General features: G+C 44.5%; 1 long non-coding RNA gene across 1 annotated transcript; it reads right to left on the reverse strand.

Annotated features, from left to right (window-relative positions):
• Positions 1-303: 303 nt before the first annotated feature.
• LOC116532074 lies at positions 304-5,786 on the reverse strand. Its single transcript, XR_004260702.1, has 3 exons — positions 5,707-5,786; positions 2,883-2,886; positions 304-316 (listed from the first exon to the last, which is right to left on the reverse strand). It is a non-coding gene; the product is annotated as an uncharacterized LOC116532074 (long non-coding RNA).
• Between the last annotated feature and the right edge of the window lie 208 nt (positions 5,787-5,994).

The following is a 5,994-nucleotide window of genomic DNA, read 5'->3' on the forward strand; positions in this document are numbered from 1 at the left end:
TTTAGAGGTGGAAGCTGGATTGCCTTCAGGGGCTGACCTGCAGGGTGTCGAACTTCAGTAAACAGCAGAGAGAGAACTCAGCATGAGCTAGGCTGTGGGATTCTGAAAAGAGCTACCATACAGTCCAGACCTGGTCGACAAAGGGACTATCCAAGTGGAAAGGGGACAATCTGGGCCTCTGGTCTGCCGGGCGCCCAAGTGTATCAGTTGCTCTTATTCGAGGTGCGGACGGAATATTTAATCCATTCCAGCCAGGCATTTGCATTGTTTCAATGGCTGAGGTCTGCCTTAGATCTTCTACTTTTACAATAGACACCTTAGTTATATCATCAGATGCAGGAACAACCAGTGTCCCGCCTAAGACTGAAACTACTGAAATGGGAGAAGAAGGGGAAACAATGTGTATCTCAAAAATGCCTAAGGGATCCTTTCCATTTACATAAATCCTTATACTATAGAAGCAACTAAGGGCAGGCCTAGAGTCAGTTAAGGTGGAAGTGGTGATAGAGAGGACAGGGTTGCATAGATAAGACTGACAGTTGGAAGGGGCAGTTCCTTTAGTGAAATAGAGGAGGGGTTTAAATCAGCGAAACCTCACCTGTGGAAGTCTAACCTTGGTCCTGAGTGGTCTAAAAAACATAGACTCTGTCTAAAAAAAAAAAAAACAACAAAAAAAGAACATAGTATAGTCTTAACTGCTACAGGGTTGCCAGGTTGTAGGAACAGAAAATTGGCCTCTTGGTTGCAAGTGATCACAGGATAGGAACCAGGAGTAGCTGTATCAATTAGAAGGCCAGGGCATAAATACTTATTTGAAAAGGTTAGCTATTGTTGATCGTTTACACCTCCACAAGGTATGACAGAACAAGCATCAAAGGCAATGGTCTGAGGTGAGTCAGACTTAGTTACATTAATAACAAAGGCGCTAGTAACAAAATAAGAAAAGGAAAAGAAGCAATATAAAAGGTATATGAAAATTAAACTTTCTTTAATTTCAACTGGGTAGGGCTTGACCTCAGAATGATAGCCCATGATTCTGTGATGATGATGCTTTCTTGACTCCAGTATGATGGGTCCACCCCTTCTCCGCTCTACGAACAGCAGTCTTGGTTGTTAGGAACACGAGGTAGGGTCCTTCCTAGCCTGAGCTTCTTTCTTTTCTATCCTTTGATGAAAACGTGAACCCCAGGCTGATGCTGTTGCACTGGAAACTAAGGTGGCACCTGTGCTAAAAGACCTTTAGTTGTAAGAGAAGAGAAGGTGGAAGAGAGACCAAATATATAGTTTCTAAAAAATTAATCTTTGGTTTCAAACATGGGAATGTCAGCTGAGGAATGTAGGTAAGGTAATCCATATAACATTTCATATGGGGATAGACCAGTATCCTTCTGGGGAGCAGTCCTAATCTTCAATAACACGATGGGAAGACATTTGGTCCATGGTAACTGTGTTTCTAAAATTAATTTAGTTTTCTGAACATGGTGTAACTATACAAAAGAAAAAAATTAGCTTTTTTGGTTTTTGTTTGGGTTTTTTTAAGAGTTTGGTTCATTCTTTCTACTCTTCTAGAAGAGGAGGGGGTGCTAGGGAATATGAAAATCCTATTTTGTGTCTAACACTTGGGCCAGCTTCTTAATAATATATGCAGTGAAATGAGTCCTGTTATCTGAATCAATATTTTCTATTAGTCTAAATCTAGGTATAATATGTTCAACTAATGCCTTTACTACATTACTGGCAGTTGCCTTTGAGAAAGGAATAGCTTCTACCTAGTGTGTGAAATGACCTACTATTACTAATAAATACTTTAGACAGTCAACTGAGGGCATGTCAGTGTAATCTACTTGAACACTTTGGCCTCTAACCTAGGGCCTCTTTGTCTCTTTGTTCCTTCTGCTACATATTCTTTCTGGGCTTTACCTAAAAGTGCTTCTATTGACTGGCTTTTCTAATCGTCTAGTTTTTGTAACTTCTTTGCAATATCTGGCCAGCTATTTGTAACAAATGCAGCTTTAACATCCTTTGTCCTAGAGGGCTTTGCATATCAAAAGCTTTAGAGAGATTTTGGGGTCAAGGAGCTGACTCTTGAATTCCTTTAACAATAATTTCTTTCAATTCTCTCCTGTTATTTTGATGGGCTGTAAGATTATTGTCCCACTGTGGGTCTTGAGCTAGAAACTTTGTATCTGCTGCTGTGACATCTTGGCCTGGAGGATGATCATGCTCCCAGGCCGCCATAGCAGCCCTACAGATCACGTCCGTTCCTCCCTTGAAAAAAAGAATACTTAAAGTGGACATTAACATTGTCCAAGTATATAACTGGGGCCTTAAGAACTGATTCTGTTTTGCCACTCTATCAGGGTCATCTAGTAATGGCTTAAGTTCTCTTTTCAGACTTAGGACCTCATAAGCAGTCAAAGGAGCATTCAGGAAGCCAATCATGCCCCCTCCTTGAGGCGCTTCCTTTAGCGGAAAAACCTTTGAAGCTGAAGCTAATTATTTAGAGGAGGGAAAAGGAAATTTTGGGATAGCTCTTTTACATTGTTGCATCTCCCGTTGAGGTGGTGCAGCAGTGGGCTGAAACAGGAGGCGTGGGAGGAAGAAGGGTGGGTGCGGGGGCCGAAGCTGGGGGAGCTGGGAGTGGCGAATCTGTGGGCAGCCGTGGAAACAGGGAAGGTCTAGGGGGTCCCACTTATTTGAGGGTTGCTCATGGATAAAAACTTTACCCTTGTCAGACAGGCCTCTCCTAACTTTGTTCTACTCCCTGGTTGTTTCCTTCCCTCCCTAACAGGTAAAGGAGGAAGGCTGTGCCGTCAACAGAGAGCATAAGCTATCTCCTAAGACCAAGCTCTTATTATGGACATAGACTATCAGATGTTGACAGACCTAATACATCCGACCTAAATTTTGGCTGGACAACTGCAGCCTTGAGGATTGGTTCTTTGGTCTAAATAAAACAGCAATATTTTATCATTTGTTGTTTTTATTTTTATTTTTATTTATTTATTTTTTTTTGAGACAGAGTTTCGCTCTTGTTACCCAGGCTGGAGTGCAATGGTGCGATCTCGGCTCACTGAAACCTCCGCCTCCTGGGTTCAAGCAATTCTCCTGCCTCAGCCTCCCGAGTAGCTGGGACTACAGGCGTGAGCCACCATGCCCAGCTAATTTTTGTATTTTTAGTAGAGACGGGGTTTCACCATGTTGACCAGGATGGTCTCGATCTCTTGACCTCATGATCCACCCGCCTCGGCCTCCCAAAGTGCTGGGATTACAAGCTTGAGCCACCATGCCCGGCCCATTTGTTGTTTTTCTTATGCTTAGTCCTTTCATTATCTTTCGAATATGTTAGCATAAGCCCTAAAGAATATGTTAGCATAAGCCCACCGGAGTCAGCTTTACTTCCTGTCTTTGTTTTACTAGAAGCATTACCCATATCATATACTGGTTGGGTTTAATCTCCTGAAACCAGCGAAAGGTCCAACCCCTCAAGCTAGGGATGTCTTCTTGCCTTTCCAGCCCTGGGAAGTTGACCTGTTCCCTCCCTTTTCCCTTCCTTGGCACATTTGTGGATACATACATTCAATCCTCCAGAAGTTGACCACTGAAGAAGTACTCTGTCACCCTCTTGTGACGTTTCCAAGGTAGAGCATGCCTTGTGTATGAGGTTGCCTGGCCGCTGGTACTGCAAGTCTCTCTTTCCCCCGCATTGCTGAGAATCCGGATTTATTGCTTGCACTGGGTGGATCCCGGCTCTCTACCCTTAGGGCTGCTGCAACAAGGCAGCGGGGGCATGCCTCCCCATGAGAGAGGGCTAGAGACCACCCCAGAGGGAAATGCCTCCCCGTATGGGCCACCAAATTGTTGGGAATAGTGCTTATCTTCTGATGTTGCAACATTCAGACAAAAGGTTTCTCGGCAAGGCTTTCTTTTACTTTCTGCAGAAAGGGCACTGCTTGCCAGCAGTCATTTTTTAATTTTTTTTTTGAGGCTGAGTCTTGCTCTATTGCCCAGGCTGGAGTGCAGTGACATGATCTCGGCTCACTACAACCTTTGCCTCCTGGGTTCAAGGGATTCTCCTGCCTCAGCCTCCGGAGTATCTGGGACTACAGGCGCCCACCACCATGCCCAGCTAACCTTTGTATTTTTAGTAGAGACACGGTTTTACCATGTTGGTCAGGCTGGTCTCAAACTCCTGAGCTTGTGATCTGCCTGCCTTGGCCTCCCAAAGTGCTGGGATTACAGGTGTGAGCCATCACGCCTGGCCTCACCAGCAGTCTTACCAAGAAAGTGTACTGAACAAAGGAGACAGGATTATTTACAACCTGATGTGTCCACCCTATGCTATGTCTGGTCTCCATTGCCTGTAGCAGGACCTCACATTCTATACTTTACCCAATTGGCTAAAGACTTAAAACTTTCCTAAATAGGCGAAGGGAGAGAGAACAAAGAAAAGAGGAAGTTGCTCACGAGATGGTCAAGGAAGTGGCTCCAAATAAGGAATGAAATGAACTATGGGCTGGGACTTGCCCAGGCCTGTCTGGGCATGCCTGAATAAGTCAAGTCAGGCCAGGTGCGGTGGCTCACGCCTGTATTCCCAGCACCTTGGGAAGTGGGAGACCAAGGTGGGCGGATCATGAGGTCAAGAGATTGAGACCATGGTGAAACCCCGTGTCTACTAAAAAAATACAAAAACTAGCTGGGTGTGGTGGCGCTCACCTGTAGCCCCAGCTACTTGGGAGTCTGAGGCAGGAGAATTGCTTGAACCTGGGAGCAAAGGTTGCAGTGAGCTGAGATCGTGCCACTGCACTCTAGCTTGGTGACACAGCAAGACTCTGTCTCAAAAAAAAAATAAATAAATAAAAAATGGTAAGTCAAAGCAGCTAGCTGGGCTAGAATATAGGTGCTAAAAATGGATAGGGATTTTAGAGTAAGAATTTGTTATTCTTTAAGCCCTAAGATGAAAACTTGGAAGACAAATTTCTCTATTTTTACACTCCACCTCCCAGATTTAAGTGATTCTCCTGCCTCAGCCTCCCCAGTAGCTGGGATTACTGGCTCTTGCCACCATGCTCAGCTAACTTTTGTATATTTTTAGTACAGATAGGGTTTCCCCATGTTGGCCAGGCTGGTCTCAAACTCCTGACCTCAAGTGATCTGCCCACCTCGGCCTCCCAAAGTGCTGGAATTACAGGTGCTAGCCACCATGCCCAACCCTCACCCTGCTTCTTAAACCATTGAATTATAGGCATGAGCCACTGCACCTGGCTTCAGTTAAGCTTCTTGATGTATCTATTTCTTCAGTTACCAGTTCACTCCACAACTCATTCAAACAGAAAGTATGGTGCTCATTACTGAGTACTGACTCCTGAGGACCCTTTTCTTGGCTTCTAGGTACTCTCTTCCTCTTAAATGTTGATGTTCCCCTAGCTCCTGACTTCAGCACCATGTTCTTCTCTTTCCTCATCTGTTTTGGGATGATCTCTTTATTTTCCTGGTTTAAACGTAATCATTTTACTGAATGAACTGGACTCCATGTGGTGCTGTTGGCTATTGTCCTTTCAAATTTGCTTGATGGGCTTTCTCTGTCCTGGATGAAATCTCAGAAAGTTGCCAGAACTGCTCTAGTCCTTCTGTCACAAGAACAGCCTCTTATCAGATATTAAGTTGTTCAAGCCATCTAATGTTATCACAATCAAAAACTTCCACTTAAATGAGAGTTTCAGCAAGGTGCGGTGGCTCATGCCTATAATCTCAGCACTTTGGGAGGCTGAGGCGGGTGGATCATCCTGGCTAAAACAGTGAAATCCTGTCTCTACAAAAAAAAAAAAAAAAAAAAAAATAGCCACTGTGGTGGCACACGCCTGTAGTACCTCCCAACTACTTGGGAGGCTGAGGCAGGAGAATGGCTTGAACCCGAGAAGTGGAGGTTGCAGTGAGCTGAGATCACACCATTGCACTCCAGCCTGGATGACAGAGGGAGACTTTGTCTCAAAA

The sequence above is a fragment of the Sapajus apella genome, unplaced genomic scaffold, assembly GCF_009761245.1.
Source record: "Sapajus apella isolate SASKATOON/1434 unplaced genomic scaffold, GSC_monkey_1.0 scaffold3, whole genome shotgun sequence".
In the NCBI taxonomy this organism is placed as follows: Eukaryota; Metazoa; Chordata; class Mammalia; order Primates; family Cebidae; genus Sapajus; species Sapajus apella.